At 42.9% G+C, this 20,932-nt stretch overlaps 2 long non-coding RNA genes across 2 annotated transcripts in view; both read right to left on the bottom strand.

Moving 5' to 3' along the window:
• Positions 1-20,932, bottom strand: part of LOC127466759 (uncharacterized) — a 53,396-nt gene that overhangs the window by 16,277 nt on the left and 16,187 nt on the right. The window lies entirely within an intron of this gene.
• Positions 14,176-17,854, bottom strand: LOC127466761 (uncharacterized). Its single transcript, XR_007902847.1, has 4 exons — positions 17,742-17,854; positions 16,710-16,808; positions 15,689-15,858; positions 14,176-14,592 (listed from the first exon to the last, which is right to left on the bottom strand). It is a non-coding gene; the product is annotated as an uncharacterized LOC127466761 (long non-coding RNA).

Below are 20,932 nucleotides of genomic sequence, written 5' to 3'. Positions count from 1 at the left end.
AATTGCAAGAAATATCACAGAATGGCAATCCCATCACCAGAGCAATTATTTGGCTTGACAGGAGTGCTCTGCAGGCTGTATAATGTGGGACCATCATGCCAGAAGAAGAGCAGCAAACAAGTTCATCAACCATTGGCAGGATTTACTACATGAGTCCAGGGCTAAGGAGAAGCAAATGTGCACCTCCCCAAATTTCAATAACAGCAGTGTAGGTGTAACCATGTGAGTTTCATTCCTTCCTAGTTGCTGGAGAGCAAGGCTCTGCTGAACTCTAAATCCTGTGCCCTGTTTTAGTTTTTACTTTAGGCTGATGTGAGTCACACTGGAGGCTCCATCACTTAGTTAATCAGATCTCACCTAACTACAGAGGGACCCCAAAGGGACTGGCTTCAGTGCATTCATTGTGTCCCACATGTGATGCTTTCACTACTAGGAATTATTATGCTCTCTGAAGTAGTTTAAGGAACACTATCAAAATAAAACCTTTTTACTGGCTAATCTTCACTGGCCATAGGAGAAACTTGCACATATGTTTGCAACTGTACAGAGTTTTGTGCATTAGCAAAGTCTATGTCCTATTTAAAAAGAGGTGGGAGCTTAAAGTTGAGGTGCTATATTCATTCGTTCTAAATGCATGTGTTTTCCTATCCCTTCAGAGTACAAATATTGTCCAGATCACCCACTATCAGTCATATTTCTGCTACTGTAGCCAGAGCACAAAACTGCAGTGTTGATGCCAGCTCCATGACTGACCCTACGGAGAAAACTGGCATCCAAGCTGGCATAAAGGTCCCAACATAATTTGGTCCCTCTGATGCAGAAGAGTGAATTTTGCATTATATATGGGTTTTGTTAAGTATCAGATGCCCTGTAAGCTTATGGAACAAATCTGTGATGATACTTGGGAGTTTAAATTCTGCTTAAAATCAGGAGATAAAGGAAAAAAGTGTTTATACATCCCCATGGCCTGAAGGCTAAGTCGCTTGCTTAAGCAACACAGCCAAAAGTTTTATCCTGGCTGTCTCCACAGAAAGATCCATCAGAATTGCCTGTGCTACAGCCTGCCATTTTTGACTTGGGCTTCATGGCAGAAGACTATTAAGAGAGAAAAACTGATAAGGATTCTCTTGACACTTCTGAAACATGGAGGATACGCATGTGTGACAGGGAAAGGTGAGTTACTCTCATTTGAAAAATCTTGACAGCACTGTGCACTAACAGTGTCATAAATATTCTATCTGTGCTGCAAAGGAAGCAAAGAAGTTGTTATAATTCAGTTGTTACCATTGTGTGGGCACTGTGTTCTGTCTGGGTGACCTACAGGCTCAGAATAATAATGATGGAGATTCATCAGACCTCACTAGCGACAAAGTGGAGAGGGAGTATGTGATGGGTAAAGGCTTTGATCACATTAGACAACAGCAGCTGAAGGAAGGGTTGGATGAGAAGGTGCATATGAAAAGTATGATTTTTAGACAGGTCCCAGTAGTTCTGGAGTGACAGGGAATCCCTGGGTGCCTGCAATAAGTGTCAGTCACTGCCAATTTAACAGATGCCTGAAACAACTCACTCCTGAGGAGCTGGCAAACACACCAGGGAAGCAAATAAGTAAGAAAATGATACAGTGGCCCCCAAAATGCCCCCATCCCACCTGATGCTTCATGCTACTGCACTTCAGGAGCAACAATGACTGGTAAAGCATAGCTAGTAGGGAGGCAAACTCTAGGCCATGGGCCAGCTTGGATGTGTGCAAATTATATTGTAGGAACAGAGATACCACCTCATGTATGGTGAGCATTGGCACCTTGTGCATGTGGCCAAAGCAATACAGGTTCAGTACTTCCCAAGACAGGCACTACAGATCAAATTAGTCCCTTGGGAAGCAGCTGCTCTAGAAAGCCCAAGAAACCACCTCAAGTGTGAGAGTCTCAGGGTGTTTTCTTCAGCTGGGGTATCCCTCTTTCCCCATCTTCCTGTGCCAGCTGCCTCCAGTTATGGAAAACTCTACTCAGGATTTCAAAAGTCCCAGAATAATGTAGCAGGAGCAAGTCATATGCAATTGCTACTTTGAGAAAGCACACTCAAAGGTGTAAAAGAGAAGTGAACTTGGCCTCTGTCCCATGAAATCCACAGTTCAGGTAGTTTGCCCTGAAAATACAGCAAATTAAGTCAATTAAAAAAAAAAAGGACCTAATACAAAGTAGTTCAGAAAGTACTGATTTTATTCAAGGTGTTTAGATGTACAGGTATATATTAGTATATATTAACACCTTGCTCAGTAGAAGCTTAGGGTCAATGCTAGAGCATAAGAAAAATGTAGTGTATATCTCTAAAGTGCACTGTCAATCCCCCAAAACAGTGGTCTCAAAACCAAAGGAACTTACTGTATTTTTATCCAGCCATGACATTCAGTGTAGAGTCAACACAAGTACAAGTCAGAGTAGCACACATTAGATGTACTGATGGATTTGAAAATCAGTAGTAAATAAAGAGCCACAATCCAATGACAATTTCTAAAGGCATTTGTGATTTCAAAACTCAGTTTTATAGCAAATATAGCAAAATAGATCAACAACAGAACTGTATGCTAATAGTTGTGCAGAAGAGGACAAGAAGGAACTTGAGAGGTTATCCAAATCACCCTCATCCCAAGGAAGAGCCAATGATACATTTATCAGCTTCACAAGGGGTTGATCAGCCTATATTTAAAAAAACCCCAGTAGTTGCAATGTAAGCTGTGCACTTCTTGTCCTGCAGGCATGGCAAGGAAGTTGTTCTCTTTCTCTTTAGAGACACTTTTAACAAATCTGAAGGCTCAGTCCTTCTTTGCTGACCCAGTTAGTTTAGGCCTCCTGTGGAACCCATGTGTTTGAGATGTGTCAGCAGTGGTGTTCTCCTCGGGATTCCCTCCAGCCAATTCCATTTGCTTTGAAATGCAGCATCTGAAATTGATCTTAAAGCTGCAGCAGAGGCCCTTTCAGTGCTGACCAGAGCAGGAGGAATATTTAATTTGTGTTGCAGGCTAAACAGCTGTCCATATTCCCCACTGTAACACTTTTTTCTTTTTTCACCATGTAGAGATAGTTAACTCCTGTTGAACCTGCAATTCATTGAAAACTACAGTCTTTTCTGCTGAAAACCAAGTATTTGCCATTAGATATTCCTGTATAGGGGTATTTCTACCCGAGTATGCTACTTTGAATTTTTCCTTCTTGAAACTGACCCTCTTTATTTTCAGACTGTGCCTCCCATTGGGGAAGACTGTTATGAATTTCTCTTCCTTTCCTTCAGCAAGTTAGCAGTCCCTCACAGGTTCATATACATCAACCAAACCATCGGTGGGAACACAGATCAGAGATATGGTATCGTCATACCATCTCTTTAGAGAATAGTTGTTAGTATCTTAATCTATAAGAAAATCTAAAGCCATGATCAGTAACATTTACAGGTGGTACAAAGAGTGACATGTTGTCACAGTCCAAAAGGAGTGACAACCTACTCGGGTTCACGAAGGAAGTAGGTCTGTTTATTCAAAATGGATCCCCCTATAGGAGGAGAGAGGAACTTTCTAGAAATGAGGGTGTGAACAATACATGTAAGGAAGGGAAAGGAGGGAACTCAACTTAATAGGAAAAGCGTAGGAGGGATTATATCTATATAAGGGAAATGGGGAAGGATATAACCTTATTAGGGAGGTCTGCACTGCGGCAGAAATTAACCAGTAGGAAAAGGGGAATATAACATGAGGGAAAGACGGCTATAAGATTTTATAAAAACGTAGAGGTACAGTACATTTAAGCATGCATTAACAATAAAACTGGAACTCTCTTAGAAAACTGTTTCAGTCCATTGAATCTGCCCAAAGTTTGGTCACAGAATGTTCTCCTCATCGAGGTTTTCGCCTAGAGTCTCCTGCAATCTCTTTTTCCATTGCTGAAACTTCTCTTCTTTGTCCAAGCCACCTCCAGCAACATACTAAATAATGACACATCAGTGACACAAAGAGATCTGGATAACTTTGTAAACCAAATTCATCTGAGAAGTATGTCAAAATGCAAATCACAAGCATATTTGGCAATGAAGAATGCCGGTCACACCTGTGGGATGAGGGAGTGTGTTTTTGAAACTGGGACTCTCAAAATTAACCCCCTGAAAAGGCATCTTGAAAAAAAAAATAGCAGCAGGGCATAACAACAACCCAAGCAGTGAATCGTGAAACAGAAAAAACATCCAAGGATGGGATCTTTTAAAAATGTCTCCTATATAAATATTTCCCAAGTTAAAATTAAATTGACAATTCATTTTTCTCAGAAGTCAGCAATGCACTTCTTTCAGATACTTTCTGACCTGGAAGGTGTCATATGACACCATATGCGTAACAGTGCCTAAGATCTGCAGTGTCAGCGTGATTGCTCACTCAATGAAAGGAGTGGTGACATTTGTACTACTGTCAAATGTTCTACTTTCACGAGGACAGAATTCAGGTTTGTGCATTCGAGGCATCAGACAAATATGTTGGACAAGGAACCAAATGTCACCGTCCCCAGAGGAGTCTGCAATAATGCATTTCAAACTTTCGAAGTCTTAGCCTGTAGTACAGAAGCTGCACAAACCAGTGGCTTCTGAAAGTTTTAAGCAAGGAATTCTTCTTATGTAGTCCATCTTGCCAGCATGTCTGATTGCAAAAAATGCTTATGAATTAAGGACCAGTATGACTCTACAGTTGAAGAGCCGAGCTGAGAGCTCTGTTCTGAAATCATTAATGCTGCACAGTTGAGTAGAGACTACTGAGGTGGAGTCGCTTGCCCAGAGTCAGTTAAAAACTAGAGAATTGAATAAAGTTCTTCAGTGCCTGAACCACTAACAGAACATAACTTCTAAGTGTTCATCAAAGAGCAGAACTTTTTTTTAATTCCTTCCTAACAACTTTCCACAAACAGGAATAAGGTTTGCAAAGAAGAAGTGCAATGTCAGACCCTCTATGTCAGCATTCTTGACCAAAAACTGGAAGTGCAGCAGGAGTCTGGTTTCTATCATAGCCTCACAGATAGTGGATCCTCAGATCTGGAAATTCAAAACAGTCCTCTCAAACTGGATATGAAGTGTCACACATCTCATCCAGTCCATTGGCTCCAAGGAGGGAGTTCCTTCCTATGACAATAGCCATAATTATGCAGGGATATGCAAAGCTGTACTTGAAGAAACTCTGCCTGTTTTGATGATGGCATCACAGAGAAGGTCATCTGTCTAAAGCCCACAAGCAGTTTCATCCAAGCAGACTTCAGAATCCAGTGCCCTAGAGCTCCTTGAAGAATTTCAAAAAGCTGGGAGAAGATTTCTTTTTGCTCCTCTATGATACTGAGAAAGAACTATTGAACCAGTTCTCCCTCGGTGAGCTGCAGCTCTGAAATCTCCTTTATTTTCCCTACTTTTAATGTCTAACTGCCTGAACTGGTCCTATACAGTATAGTACAGATCTAATTACTTTCTAATGTATTTAAATGTATGTAATAAAAGTGTGGCTACAGTGCAATTAAAGTGCCATTTCTTTCATTTTAAATGTCAGTGTAATTAAAGTTCATAGATAATAATATTCACAAATCTGCAGATTTTTCCAGGCTCCTCGTTTAGTATTTCTGGAGATTTACATATGTGAAAACTTCATCTTCCATTATCACTAGTGCTTGGTTAGCTGTGGTGCTGCTCTATTCACTGTCTCTGACCTAAGGCTTGCCTATGCTGAATATCTGTTGCAGGCTGATATGTGATCTATCATGTTAGACTTGCACTAGTTTATCACTTTTATCAAAAATCACTTTCCATTTTACAGTTCTTTAATCTGCAAACAACTTAGATAGTGAGATAGTGCATCCTCACGCACACTAGAAAAAGATGAATATCCTTGAGAAACAGCCTCTGCACCCCCAGCAGTTTCTTGCTTTCACACAGGGCTATGCCAGTGTCAGGCATCATACAGCCTGATCATTAGTGTGCTGTGTTGTTCTGGGTTTTGTGCTTTTTGACTGTCTTTTACACTCCCTGAGCCACAAGTAGAGCAGAGCCAGACCTTAGCCATGGCTCCTGTCTGAAAAGCCATGGGAATTCTTCTCTTGTTGCTTGCTTCCCTGATGAAAACCAAGAGACTCTTCCTTTCTGGAGACAACAAAATTTTTCATATGTAGAAATTTTAAGAATTCCCCTGAATCCTAGCCAGGGTACAAGTGAGCTTCTTGGAAAGGGAAAACCGAAGTTCACATTTTCAGAGCCAAGCCACTGAAGTAGTAAAATGTTCTGGTTGGGTTGTAAGAAGATTAGCACAGCTTTTTCATGACCAGCCTACAACCTACAAGTGAACTTCCCTGCCTCTGGTACTGATGTAGCTTTGGACATATTCTTCATAAAGAAAATAAAAAGCAAATGTTCTTATAGACTGTGCACACTACTGCACAGTAATCCCTCCCTCTCTCCCTCCCTCTCCCCCAAAAAAAGAGGAAACCACATTAACTCAGCCACCGGCATACACTGGGCAAGTGTAGAGCCACTCCCTTCCCTAGCATTGAGAAAGTCTTGAAGATAATCACAGCAGGCTTTCTGTGCAAACACACACTTCCCTACACAACCTTACATTTCTTTTTGTAGCTTTGCCCAGCTCTGAGTTTGTCCAACATTTTTACATCTCACATGTTTAAACTTTACGTATTTAGTTCTACATACCAGGAGCTGACTGACATTGTCCTCATAGTTCTGCTCATCCAACAATTAAGGATGATTAATTAAACCTACCACAATCTTCCACAAAGTATGAAGCAAGCTTCATGCTATTGCAGTTATATCCTAGTTTATGGGAAGTTAAGATGACTCGTGTTTAACATAAAACCAGTTCAGCACCTAGTTGAAATGTGGCTTCTGACTAGGACCACTGTGCTTTTAGACCAGGAACTATATCCTAGATACATTTTTTTCTCCATATGCCTTCTCCATCCTTTGGCAAAGGACCCTCACTCCTTGCTTTTAGATAGCAAAACGTGCAGGAAGCTGCTGTGTTAGGCTGACAACTCTCATCAGCCTCCATACACCTTTCTTTCTTCTGGTCATTCAGCTGCTCGGGGTATGGTGAAAGAAACCCATTTTGCCTCTCAATTTAATTCTCTGGAAGAGTAAATGGGCTCCTCAAAATGAACAGAGCAATGGAAAAGCACTGAAGTCCATGAATACAGAAGTTGCATTGCCCATTTCAGAAAGTAGCTGATACCCTACTGCCAGTGGGTTTTCACTGGCAGTGATTTTTCACTGCCAGTGAAAAATTAGTTAATTCACCCCAACAATCCCCTTTCAGCACCACTGTGAAATGCTTCTTTTGATAAAGTCCAAATCCTTCCAGGGTACAAAAAGAAGGGGCACACAAGTAAGAGAGCACAACCCAACTGCACAAAACAAAGCTTTTTGCAACAGTGCCTTCAAATTTTTTTTTAGCTCGTCCCAGCTCTCAAGATAGGTCCCTAGATGGGCTGCTGCAGAAACAACTCTTAGAGAAGTGTCTTCTTCCTCCTCAGGAATGTGGCTGTGGCTCTGAAGTCACTGCATGAATATCAATGTCTTTGCAGCAGGCTGATGAGGTTCAGCATCAGTTTCTTCCTTATTGAAAGCATTTGGGAAATGGTTGTCACTGACTTGCAACAAAAACTCAGAGGGAAATGGAATAAAATAAAGAGAATTATGCAGATTATTTAACTGGGCCACAAACCCTCTAATCCTGTTGCTTCCTAGCACATAAAGTCCCAGAAATCTGAAGGTTTTATTCTAAAATAGCAACATGGTTGACATTAAAGCAGTTTCATCACCATGTCAGAATTAATTTCTTCTAAGTCTGTCTGTCTAAAATTGGGGTGCCTCACTGTCTCTGGCCCCTCTGCAAACAGTAGAGAGCTAGGTACTCCAATACAGTTGTGACACAGGTGAGGGGCTTGAGCCTGGTGTTTTGGACCCTCCTCTGTAGGTTACCTGCCTCCCTTCAGTGACAACAGGATAGCCTATTTTTAGGCAGCAAAAGTGAGTTCTGTCAGGTAAATCCCACCCAGCTTGACTGCACTGCCACTGGTTCTCCACGTTGCCCTGGCATCACTTCTCAGGCAGGAACATGATAGAGTCAAAAATCTTTGAGCGGGCCCTTCTTTTGCCCATGTGTTGACACTCCCACCACACCACTTGTGGCTTATTGCCATGTGAGGGTTATGCCAGGCAGGCAGGTAGCTCCTCTGCCCGCTCTGGGACAATGCCCTGCTCCGTCATCTGCTATCCCCCTGGAACTCCACTACCTGCAGCAGACTGATCATGTTGCAATAGCATCTCTCTGAGCCACAGTGTCTGTAAATCACAGCAGAGAATAGAAAATAAATTTAGGAAGCTGGGCCAACACCACAGTGAAGGAAATGCTAGGCTCTATGGACTAAAGAGAAATCCTTCAGGGAGACAGCCCTCTGCATCATAATGAATATGCATCCTGCTACCAAAACAGATACCTATGTAATAGCTTACACAGCCTTACAAAACAAAATATTTTTGTTAGTCTCCTTTGCCTTATAGTAATGCCAAAGGGAAAGAGAACTTGTAGACAGACAAAATGACATGAACACATTTTCACTGGAGACTGCTGGATCCTGGGAGAGATTTTGTTTCTAATTTATAAAGTCTGAATTCATAAACAGCTCCATGAACTAGAATTTGTACTTTGATGAACTTATATTCAGTCTTTCTACCTATGTCTCTAATTTTGGCTGAGGGTGATGGTTGATTCAGATGTCTTATTTTTAATGCATTAGTTCGTTTCAGGTCAGACTGCAAGGAAACGTGTCTTGCCAGTGCTACCAGGACATTTTTCGTAGTCATATTTGGATATAAGAACCCTGGAGAACTCTAACAAACCATTTTTCCCATTCTCATGTGGCTGAAAAATAGCCACAAGGTAACTGTGACCATGAGGGAGGAGAAGGGAAGGAAGGCTTGGCCCAAGACATCCTTGGGCCTGGTCTTCTGCTATCACAGCAATGGCACCCCTAAATCCCTTTCAGAAATGTCATGATTTCCTGACTGGTGCTCCACCTTACCTTATGCAGCGGTTCCTAGGGAACCAATACTGTGTTTTTAAGTTATAGGAAAGTTATGTCAGCTTGAATAGGCAGGTACCACTTCTGCAAATGCGAGACAGTGACAGTTGTAGCCTTTATCAAGCTGCAGTGTTGTAGCCACTTTTGGGCAGCCACAAGAGGGCAATAGGACTAAACCTAACTTCTCCTGGATAAGGTGTCCCTTTCAGCAGAAAGGAGGTACGTGCAAAACTCATCTCTGCAAGATGCTGGTTGCTCAGTGAAGGACACGTGTGTAGGTAGAACTGCCTGGTGTCAGGGAGATGCCTGGGCTAGGAGCACAAATTTGGTCCTGCAGCCCCCAGACAAGTCAGCCTCACTCAGGAGCCAGGAGCAGGTCACAGGCAGAGACACCATGCTGATCTGCTCCCATGGTCCTGTATGGGGCCCAGCAAGGAGAGGACACCACCAGTTCTAGTGCAGGAAGCTTGGTGGGAACTGTTTACCCACCTTGTTTTGTGGGAAGCAATCAGAGTTTCACCGCTGCTTTCAGGAGACAACATCTTCCAGCTCTGCAACCTACAGCCAGAAGGCACGTGTAATGATAAATGATGTCAACATATTAAAATAATCGTGTCCTTTGCCTGTATTAAAAGCTGAAGTGGTGTATTCTCACCATAACAAATCCCAGTGGGAACAGGATAAATGTTCCCGTTGTGAAAGTACACATCATAGCCAGGGTTCAGCAATTAGCTGCATCAGAATAACGAAGAAACCTGCTATTTGCATAGAACATCACTGCATTTTACTTCTGTGCTTTCCATTCAACAACCTTCAAACAACCTTTAAAGAGAGAAGTAGAGGCAAGGACAAGAGGGAAAGCTGTATGTTTACTTGATAAACACAATGTGCCTTCAAAATAACAAAAAAGTCATATGACTGTTGAATCCAGGTCAGCTCTGTGTCAACAGTCCTGCTAATAGGCCTCATTATGAAAGCAAAAATTAGTTCTTGCTGTTGGAGTTGTTATAAATGAGGACTATTAAAAGCTGCGTTTATTACTGTGAAGTTGGGCTGTATTTAAAAATATTATTGAAGATTTTACAGTCCTAATAATTTTATTAGGAACCACTTAAAAGATCAGCTGAAAATGTGGTAATTTCTGCATAATAGAAGCAAGACTTATTCTTCAGCATGAAAAGTTACTGTGGTTTTATATTTAAAGTTTATGTAAAAGAGGCTAGACATTCTGGTGACCTCCACGTGAAAACTGACTTACTATCAGAACTCAGCCCCACCAATGCATCAAGTTTTGAAAAGTACTGCCCCCAAAAAGCCTGTATTGATGAAAATTAACATCCAGCAGGTTAGAGAGGACTACCAGACATTGGGGAATAGCAATTCAGATCCAGCAACTGGCTCAAATTCAAAATTAGTCACCAGTAAATAAAAGCAGTTAGCTCCTTTCTGCTAGGGTATGATGGTTTGAGTTTTTCACAGACACAAGCCCTCACCATCAGTTTCAGGAGAAGCTGGAGGCTAAGTGTGTACCTCATCTGACTTGGATTGAGCTCACTGTGGAGCAGACACTCCTAATGGTCCCAGATGTTCCACTGTCAGAGGAGAGCATCCAGCTTCCCAGCTCAGAAGTTGATGCCTACTGGGCACATTTAATTCAGGTTTTAAAGTCAAATCACAGAGTAAAAGGCATATCATTCCTACAAGATTAACTGGGCTTGTCCCAACAAGTGATTGCCCCAGCTCAAAGACATACCTCCTTGCAAAACCCTTTCTTCTGAGGTTGTCTGTGAAGAAGCAAAGACCAGAGCTCACGCTAGCACAGTATTTTGGCTGCAGTGACCCGGGTGAGGGAGTGGAGATGATTAGCACATCATTGCTGCTCATTTCTCCAGAAAGCCCCTTCAGAGCCAGGAGAGATATAGCACAGTTTCTCCGCTTTTTATGATGCAGGAACTCAGAACAACCTTCTTCTTGTAAAAACTGAGAGCCACAGAACATGCCTCTCACCATCAAAAGCCACACTGGCACGAGCACGGGCACCAGGGTCCCTGAACAGCATAGACACTGGTCCCACAGTCACCAGTTCAGCAGCTGGGGAGACATTCAGCAGCAGCGGCTCGGGTAACTGCAGCAGCGAGGTACCCTGCTGTAAGGGATATGGCAGGGACAGCTGAGGAGGATTTTGTTCCTTCAGCTGGATGAAGGGAGGTCAAGATAGGCCACCAAGCTCATCAGCTGATCTCATGGGGGAGAGCCCCCGCAGCGCAGCCCAGCAGACACTGAACTCCCCCTTCCATCTGCCTCCACAATTTCCCGGAGCCCAGAGTTATGCAAAAGGTTTTGCTCCATTTCCCTCCATGGCTATCATGTCAGCTTGTGGGTAAATTGCCGTGACAATTAGGGAGAATAATGGGAAGACGTAACATATGTTTCTTTTACTTCAGCACTGTCTGCTGAAAACTAGAACTAAAAAGTACAAGGCAGCTCCTTCTCTGTCTCTGGAATTTCATAGAGGGTGACTCCAAAGCATTTAACAGGCAGAAATAATTCCACTTGCACAGACTAAATTAAAAACAATGAAAGAAAGTGCATGATTTTCTTTGTAGCAAGTTTTGCTTGCAGCAGTCTGTATGTTTCAGACAAATAGAGTAGATGCTGCAAAACCTTTTGGAGGCTAATCAAAAGCTCTAACACAACAATAAAATCTTCTCACAGCTGGAGTCAGGGTGCGGCATTAATATTTACTAGTCAATGAGTATATTTACGTGAGAGGATTCTAAGAGTATCTTCAATACACAGTTAAGACACACACATGGGCTGGCAGGAAAATAAAATAAAACTTTTCATTATGTCTATGCTAACATCTCTGGTAATGGGCTAATAATTACATGTGTATATGCAGTAGGGTAGGTTTTACTGCAAACTTTATTCTCATTTAAGCACATCTTGAAGTCAATTGTGGCCTCGAAATTGTAGGACACAAAGGAACAAACCTCAAAGGTTTAATTTGGGATCAACTACTTCACCACATAGCCTGTCAACTAAGATTTAGTGCGAGAACTACAGATATATTTCACAAATGTCCTTGGAACAATGGAACTCAGCTGGAGTTCAAGCCTAGAGAGAAATGGTTTGGAGAGCAAAATACATCCCTTTTAACTAGATAATATGAGATTATATTCCTCTAAGTCCACCCTTGTCCTTGGTGTCAGAGCCCAGGCTGGGATCTGCCAAGAGCTCTGAGTGTGTACAGCCCATAAGAAAAACAAGACGTGAGATCCACCTGGGTTTGCAACATCTGCACCGTGGTAAGGGTTTTCCCAAGGAATGCTAGATATCAAAACCATCACCTTAGGGAGTCAGGTACATTTGTATTGCAATTTTATTATCTGGTCTAACATATGTTAATTGGCTTGTTTGTACTCCCAGACCTGACTGATTTACCTGAAGGTCCAGGGTTGCAGCAAACTAGGGATATTTTGCACAAGGAAAGTTCTCCATAAATATGAAAACCTAGCTTGTTGATCTTGTCATTCAACCAATGACAGATCAACCTTTAAATATGTTTCCATAACAAAGCGGTTTGATAATAACAGCACAGTAGTGCATGTGGCTTAGGCACAGCATTTTACAGTCAAATGCTCTGGGCATTCGTTCCTATTTGTTCCTAGAAGCATTTAACTGTAGTGCTGCTGAGAGCTGAGTAAGGTTTTGCTTCGACAGAACCTCAGTTTAATCATGTCATTCTGTTATATTTCATTATTATGTATTTGCTATTCATTTGAATTTCTGCTAGAGGAATATCAATAGAATATGCTGCATAATCCAGACCAAAACAGCTGAGAGATGGGAAAAGGAAATATTGTCAGTGTTCAAAGGATGAATGATTGTCTACATCACCTTGTCTTGAAATATTTGAACTACAAAACAAATGAGCATCAATCTTAACAAAAATTGTTGGTTTGGGTCTATCAGTCATTAGTGGTTCCTTCCGTGTCTTTCAAGGCTGCATTATCACAATGCTATCAAAAAGATATTGCTAGTGAAGGTCTTGGGCTTTATCCCTTGTAAAGAGAATATTAAAAGGGAAAACAAATTTAAACATTCAATTTATTTACCTTTTTGACTGTTTCTCTCAGCTTGGCTAATGGAAAGTCACTAGCATCAGTCTCATTTCTTGTTACTGGAATGAATTTTGCTATCAGGTTGTCAGAACTGCCATATTATGGCTGCCAATGCTGCAGGAGGATATTTATTGCTTGAAAAACAACGGTTCCCACTGGATTTAGAAAACAATATAATTGCAGTATTTTATAGGGCATAAGTTTCATAATGCCAGAGGTGATTGGCCTCTCTCCCCCACCCTCAGCACCCCCGTTTCCTTCTTCCTTCTCCCCCCTCTGCTCCCCCCAGGCTAGGTCTGGGACTACTCCAAGACAGCAGTGTTCTCTGCATGACAATCATGCTGACGCACTGAAAGAAGAACAGTATTAATTGCCAGTTTAAGCCTAAAACCACACAAGGGAATTGCTAAGCAAGGCTCGGGGTCACGTACAAGCAGCCTTGCCCCTCTGAAGCAGCAAAGGACACCAAATGTCATTAGACTATCCACATGCAGAGCACCCTGCTGCAGACCCCAGACTGACCTGAGCACATCAGATGGCAGTGGCATGTTGCTTTTAGTCTCCTCAAACCAGAGATTCTAATTCTCATGTGGAGGCAAGAAATAAATATAAGGCCTTGGAAGAGATTCGCAAGGACAAATAACTGAGCATTTCTGGAATGTGAAGAGTAAAGAAAGTAAGACAGAGTCCAGTTCTTATTTTGTCCTATCTTCCTTTCCACCATTAGTAAACATTCATTGCAAGCCATGTTTTCTAGAAAGAAATCACAGAGACAAACAAAAAAAGAAAAAATGGAAAAGGATAGCACTACAGAGGTGATTAGAGATAAGGAAAGCAGTCATCTAATTTTAGGCAGAGAGACAGCGAGAAAAGTTAAGAAAATTGATAAACTTCTTGCACGAAAAGAGGAGAGGTATAAAGAAGGAGGGTAAAAAGAGTTCCTTGGAGTAAAAAGAAACTAAGAATGAAGTTCTGGTCAGTGGGCACAACACAGTAGTTGGCAAAATGTTTTCCATAGGATTCAGAAAGAAATTTCCTTAATTTTTCTATACAAAATTTCCCCATACAAAGAATTTCCAAACCAAAAAAGAGAAGATAAATCCATACAAGTGTTTTAGCTCAGAGCCCAGAGTAGGGAAGCCATAGTTTAAGGTCACCCAGAGAGTTCACAGGAAGATGCACTGCCAACCACCGTTTACCAGCATGGTTTTCCCCCATGGCACCAGACAAGCATTTCCTTCCCATCCCTGCACACAGGTTCTGACTCATTGGAGGTACAAAATGCAGATACCAGAGTGGTCCAACACCAACACGTGCTGCAGATGGAGACCTCAGCAACTGCAGCATGGTAATAGCAAGGCGGCCTGTCCCAAAGAGGATACAGAAAATACAAGTAGATACTCAAAAGCAGGGAGTATTTCTGAAAACAATCACTTATGAGGGGCATTAAGGAAAGTTGTTGCGAGAAAGTGTGCAAGCCGTCCCATTCAGAGTTCATGGGATCTAATTGCAGACACATGAACATTTACAGAAGATGGGTTTTCAGACACGAAAATCACCATGGCTTTATTTTTTTTAAAAGAGAGGGACATCCTTGGCCCTATATGGAAGTTGCACAGAGCACTCCATTGAAGCTACTGATGTACCTATTAACGAAGTAGCTGCTGATTGCCTATACAGTTCCTATCCAGAAGTCTCTTCTAGAGAAAGTTCAAGGTGATGGCTTTGCTCCTGCTTGTGGCCAGTGTTTACAGCCAAAGAAGAGAAACAGCACTGCTTAAGCTGATAATCAGCTTTTGTGTCTGACACAGTTTTAAAACCTAGCTGGGCAGGTAAGAGTGTATAAGGGGTTGAACGTGCCCAGGGCTGAATTCATACTGACACTACACTGTGGGGTCAAACACAGAGCAAAGACATGAGCTGTGCAGCTGCTGCCAGTGATTCCTGGGAGCTGTTTGCTTTGTCCAGCGGCTGTTTTTAATCTGTGCATGCACCAGCTAGGAGCTTCTCTGGTGAACTGAGCTTGCCCAAAGCTACACTTCACACAGGGTTATTAGTTATTTACAGAGGAGACCAAAGCAGGTATTAGTAGAGGGTCAGAGGAGATGGCACACCTGCGCTGGCCACTGTTCAGCCAGGTCAATACCCAACCCTTTGTGGTGGTCTGGATGTCTGGTGACACGGGACACTCCTATCCTGCTTATATCCTCATTTCTCAGAGTTTGTACCTCTGTGATCTCTGTGACCTTACAGTGAAGTCGTTCATATCCAAGCCCTTGAAGGCACAGAGGAAGGCAGTACCCCATTCTCTAAACTGACACATCAACTCCTCAACACCTCAACATTTCCAAGACAGAAGTGAAAGGATTTTATTACCTGCTGCCTGCTTTTGTACAGCACTTGCCCAAGATGTATTTGGTCTCAAGACCAGTGGCTTCACAGCAATATATAAAAACTTACATTGCAACAGATTGATCTGGTGAGATTTTCCAACTGTGACTCTTGTAGCTGCTCTGACTGAGTCCAAAATCCTAAGATCCCTCTTTGCTGGCAAAACATCTGGCTTGTAGAGTCTCTCACGGCATGCTGCAGGGCTACAGCTAATTCATTTCACAGCCACTTCATCATGCCTAATGCAGCACAAAGATAATAAAGCATTTTCACTCTAAAACACTAGCTCCCAGGTTGGTACAATGGACTAAACTGATTAAATCTGGGCCACATCACCCCAAGGGGCAATTCATAATGTCAATAGGACATGAAATAGTAGGACTTGTCTTCTCAGCAGTCAAATCACATACCACCCACAGTCCATTGGAAGGCCCTTTTGTAAAGGTCCATGTCAGTTCATGGGCCCTAATATCATGCCTGTGACTCAGCATAAGGGCCCACCTCACTGAACATTAGGCAACATGCATGTATCTACAGCTGGTCAGCTCACAAAGAACAGCAGGGAGATAACCCACTATGTACACACTGATGACAACGCTAAGTATTTCACAAAATCTCCTTTCCTTTTCCTGGGAAGAGCTGCTTTTGATCAGGTGCTGATGGGGTTGCCAGATCTTGTCTTAACCAGAATTTGCTTCACTTGTGCTCTGGGCCATTTGGAGGTGGTTTCCAGGAAGGTCAGTTCCCTCCTGTTGCTGCTACCTGGGCTGGCAAGCCCGGGACATGAAGCAAAGTCCCAGTCCACACCTGGGACTTGTCTCCTGAGAACCACTTATCTCCATACCTGTCCCAGCATCAGAGCAGGGTGCATCTGAGCTGTTAAAGACCCAGGGGCAAATCAAAGCCCATGGCTCAAGACTTCGCTCTGAAGAGATTTGACTTCTTGAACCCATTTCCATTAAAATCTCAAGGGCACTTAAACCATATGGTTTAGGGAGTCCAGCTGCTCAGCACTACTCCAGAAAGAGGCGTCCTCCAGCATTAATAGGTATAATCATGGTGGTTGGCAGATCTCCCCTCTAACTCTTACACAATTGTACGCTCTGCACGTTCCTGTAGTGCTGTCCCAAGGCCTCCTTTTGAGATGCTCCTCATAGAGCTTGTCAAATGTCAGCCTGAACAATTACCTCTGGTGATTGACATGAAGGAAGAGAGCTTCAGCAATCATTAACAGAAACCTTCACTACAACAAAACACACTCATATATTCTCCCTTCCCAAAACACAGCTTATGAAGAGAGAGAGAGAGAGAGAGAGAGGGGGAGAGAGAGAAAGACAGACAAAAAAAGCAAGCAAGCAAGCTTCTTTTCCCTTCTGTAAACTTAGCTGTTTTCAATTTTTATGTTTTTTAGCCTGAAGAACTGTACAGTTCTTTCTTAAAGGAATATATAAACTTCCATTTTATAAAAAGAAGAAGTTTGCTCTCTAGTGGCTGAATCCAAATTGCTCAAAAAACCCCCACAGACTGCTGAAGAAAGGGAGAGTTTCATGCAAAATGTGCTCAGTTCCTGATCTTCGTGCCATTGAATATTTGATCTTTGCCAATATTCACTGTTGAACAACAAACTATTACTGATGCGATTGTACTAAGGAAAACCAAAGTGCAGGATACTAAAATCTAATCCCATGGAGTTTCTAGTTGGAAAAGGAAAAGGGTCTTTTTCTACATGCTTCCTGATGTGGGGAGGGACTAGGATGGGGCCTGAAGGGTCAATCTACATGGGAGAACATGTTGCACAACCCATATGTCACTGGCCATAGAAAGCTTATGAGAAGACCACTACTGCAGTGTGTGACTCTTGCTGGTGGCAGGTGGCCTTTGACCATATAAGGCCAACCCTGTGCTATGACTTCCATTCATCATGGTATTTTTGAGCTGCAATTTTTGCCACCAGCCAGGATGTCATGGGATGGGAAAATGCAGGACTGGGCGCAGCTGAGGTCAGGAGAGGGCAGGGGCTTTCTGCCTCCCCAGCAGGAGGACCACAGAGAGTTCCCAAGTTCCTGCACCCATCTCTGACCCCAGGGTGCCTTGTAAAGCTGCACAATCCATATCAGGATACAGAAGAGACTTCCACGTTTCTTCACCTCTGCATTTCTGTCCCTGGTCTTTAGCCTCAGGGCTTTCAGAGCAAGAAGACTCAGTCTGCTCCCCTCACTCAGCCCTGCCCCCTGGTTTCCCACTGTAGAGACCCCTATTGTGACGCCTCAGACCACATGCAGATCCCAGCATCTGGAATGAGGACTGTGCTTCTAAAAAGTGTTCTCCCCAGGGTAGTCTCACTGCCTTTAGCAGACGCAGGTCAGTGGCAGGTTGTCTGTGTGCCACCGCTATCTATTTTCTCTGCTTACAGCACATCTGGAAGGAAGAGCCAGGTGCCACAGTGTGATTGGAACTGTAATGACATTTCCTACTCACAACTAAGAGGGAAAGGGAAAAAAACCAAAGCTACAGCCTCAGTGAAGGCCAGCCCAATCCACTTCTTAATTTTTTTAGTGCTCTTATTTCATAGAAAAGCCTATGAGACCTCATGCTTCAGCAGCCAGATGGAGAAGGGGACAAGGCTGATGAAAGTGACAGAGAGGTCTCAAAAGCCCACCACATCTCGAAGGCCCATTCCCATGCAGAGTAATTGTCAATCAGAAGCAAACTACTTTATAATTAAAACATTGCATGAGCATGGAGATGTCTGGGGCTTTTGCTTAATTGATGGATGTGGCAGAGAAGCACAGATGCGTGGAGAGAGGGGCTCAGGCAACAATTGCTGAAATCAGTGAGGGTTTTGCCACAGAGCTAATCCTGCGCAGGAGCAGAGCTAGGGCAGGTGTGGAAACACTACCAATCCACCAGCCAAACCCTGCTGTATTTTAGCCAGGAGAGCATATGCACCTCCTCCTTCCACACACCCAGGGCAGGTAGGGGCACAGCCAGGCCCTTAGGAATCTCCTTCCCAAAATAAGAGCTCCACACGTTTTGTCACCATGGATCATGCAAGTTTGGGGCATGCCTCATGGCTTCTGCTGCTCTGGCTTCTGGCCCACCGCCCTGGTTTGCACACTGCATTGGGAAGCCCTTTGCAGGGCATGGGCCCTGTCAAGTTCCCCACTGAGTAGTCCTTCTCTTTTCTTCCTGTTGTTCCTTCTCAGAAGATGAGTCTTGGGGTTTTGCCACAATGCTGGACTACCTCTCTCAGCTGTCCTGTCCCTTGTGCTCAGGAAATCCTCTTTTGTAGCTTAAAACCAGAAAGAGAGTGCTGTGGTTACCCAGTCTGGTCACCATAACCTCGTTCACTGGGCCACCCAACACTGAGTATATCTTTGAGAAATATCTTGTCTAAAAAGTGCAGTGCGAAAAAGGAAGTCCACCCCTCATACCAAGCACTTTACGTGGGACAATCTCACCCCACAGAGCAGAAATGCAACATACAATTGTTGAATTTTGATCTTGAAACAATAATGATCTTGAAATAAATAATGCATACTCATTTACAGAAGAAAACCACCCACACCTCAGTAATATTTCGTCATTATGGCATTGCAACATTTTGGAATATTTTTTTTACATTCAAAGTTAGTAATACTCTAGATGGAAATGCAGAAGCAGCTTTAGAAATAATTTCTGAGTTTAATCAGACCCTTGGAGATGAGGAAGTGACATTATTTTCTAGGGCTGTCTTTGGCTACATCATTTCCTATTATCAGCTAATCCAGAGTGGTACAAGATCAGTGGGAACAAGATGCAGGTTTTGGGGCTCTTTGCAAATCTCTAACCTCCCCAATAAACATCTGTTACAACTCCCCCTGAAGGTGAGGGTAACTGAGGTTAATAGATCCCTTGGGAGCAGATTAAACACACTGAATGACCGGTGTTTATATGTATATGTATATGTATATGTATATATGGCAAGTTTAGTTTAGAACAATTTGGTTTCAATGGAAAGAAGATATGCAGCCATGTTGGTTATTATCTATAGATACAAAAGTCTTAAGATATCACTTAAGAAAATATATAAGGAAAAGAAAGAAAAAGAAAGGATAAGAGTAGATAATGTATAGGAAAAATATCACCTCCTGTGGATCCAGTGATGAGACTTGATTGTTGCAATTTAATGTGTGATGGTCACAGTCTTGATCCATCAGAGGTGGAGGAAGCACATGAAACACACAGTTAATATACGTTCAGTTTCAGGTGGGAATGTCCAGGTACCTCTCCTGAGGCAGGGGGAGTTTTACACTGTCTGTTGGAATACTGTGGATCCTGTGCAGTCCTCTGGTGGAAGGCCCTAAAAATGAGTCTGGAGGTGCTTCAGAAGTCTTTGATGGTTTATGACCAGTTTTAAGACATAACTACTGTTTGCCATGCCAGACCAGTGTAGCTGAGCCACTTATGCCTTAGCAGACAAGGCCTACCTGTGAATGTGAATGTCTGGATACCTCTCCCAGAGGGGAGTTTTACACCTGACTTAGCTGTGTAAGGGAGGATATTGACATGATAAAAAGCCTTATCCTGCCTCACAGGATCTGCTTCTTATCTGTCAAAGCATCCTTTGTCTTGGTCATCCTCCCTGGTGGTTGCACATCCCCTCTGCACCTGGGCTGTTCTTATGCAGATCAGGGGTTTCACAACCACACACCCAAAAACCCTCCTCCCCTTCGGTTTGGGGTGCAAACCTGGCCTCAGCAAAGGACCATGCTGCTTATGCAAATGGCCTATTGTGTGAATCATTAATCCTTAATATTTCAGTCTCTCACACCACCATCCTCTTTAAAGTTCCTCCAGCAACATCTGTCATGGTGTACTGTCTGCTCACCATCAGCTGGACCACATAGAGCTACTTCAGAGAAAGATGCTATTATTCTGTCCTACAAGAAACCATCAACCCCTTCCTCTAATGCAGGGCAGCAATAATATTACTGATCATGGAGTGAGTTGATGACAAGACCAAATAAACTGGGACTGGTAAAATAACACATACTCCCTCTTGGGAGTCTTCAGTTCCAACAGGTCTGGGGAAAGGAAGATGTGTATCAGCAATCTCCTGCAACTATTAGAGCCCATTAAAGATGTAGAAACACCATATATTCCCCTTTCTTCCCATCAGTCCATCCAAGAGGCTGAGCCTACTAGCTGGGCCATGATATTGGACTACCTTCTCCAGCTGCTCTGCTGCTCATGCAATAGGCACTAACACTAGAAAGGTACCACTGTAACTATTTTTTCTGATTTCCTACATAACCTTCTGCACCTGGGATG

Source organism: Manacus candei, unplaced genomic scaffold (assembly GCF_025592945.1).
Source record: "Manacus candei isolate 608988 ecotype Guabito, Panama unplaced genomic scaffold, ASM2559294v1 h1tg000011l, whole genome shotgun sequence".
Lineage (NCBI taxonomy): Eukaryota > Metazoa > Chordata > Aves > Passeriformes > Pipridae > Manacus > Manacus candei.
Note: the sequence above shows the minus strand (reverse complement) of the source record. Positions and strands in the feature narration are given on the sequence as shown.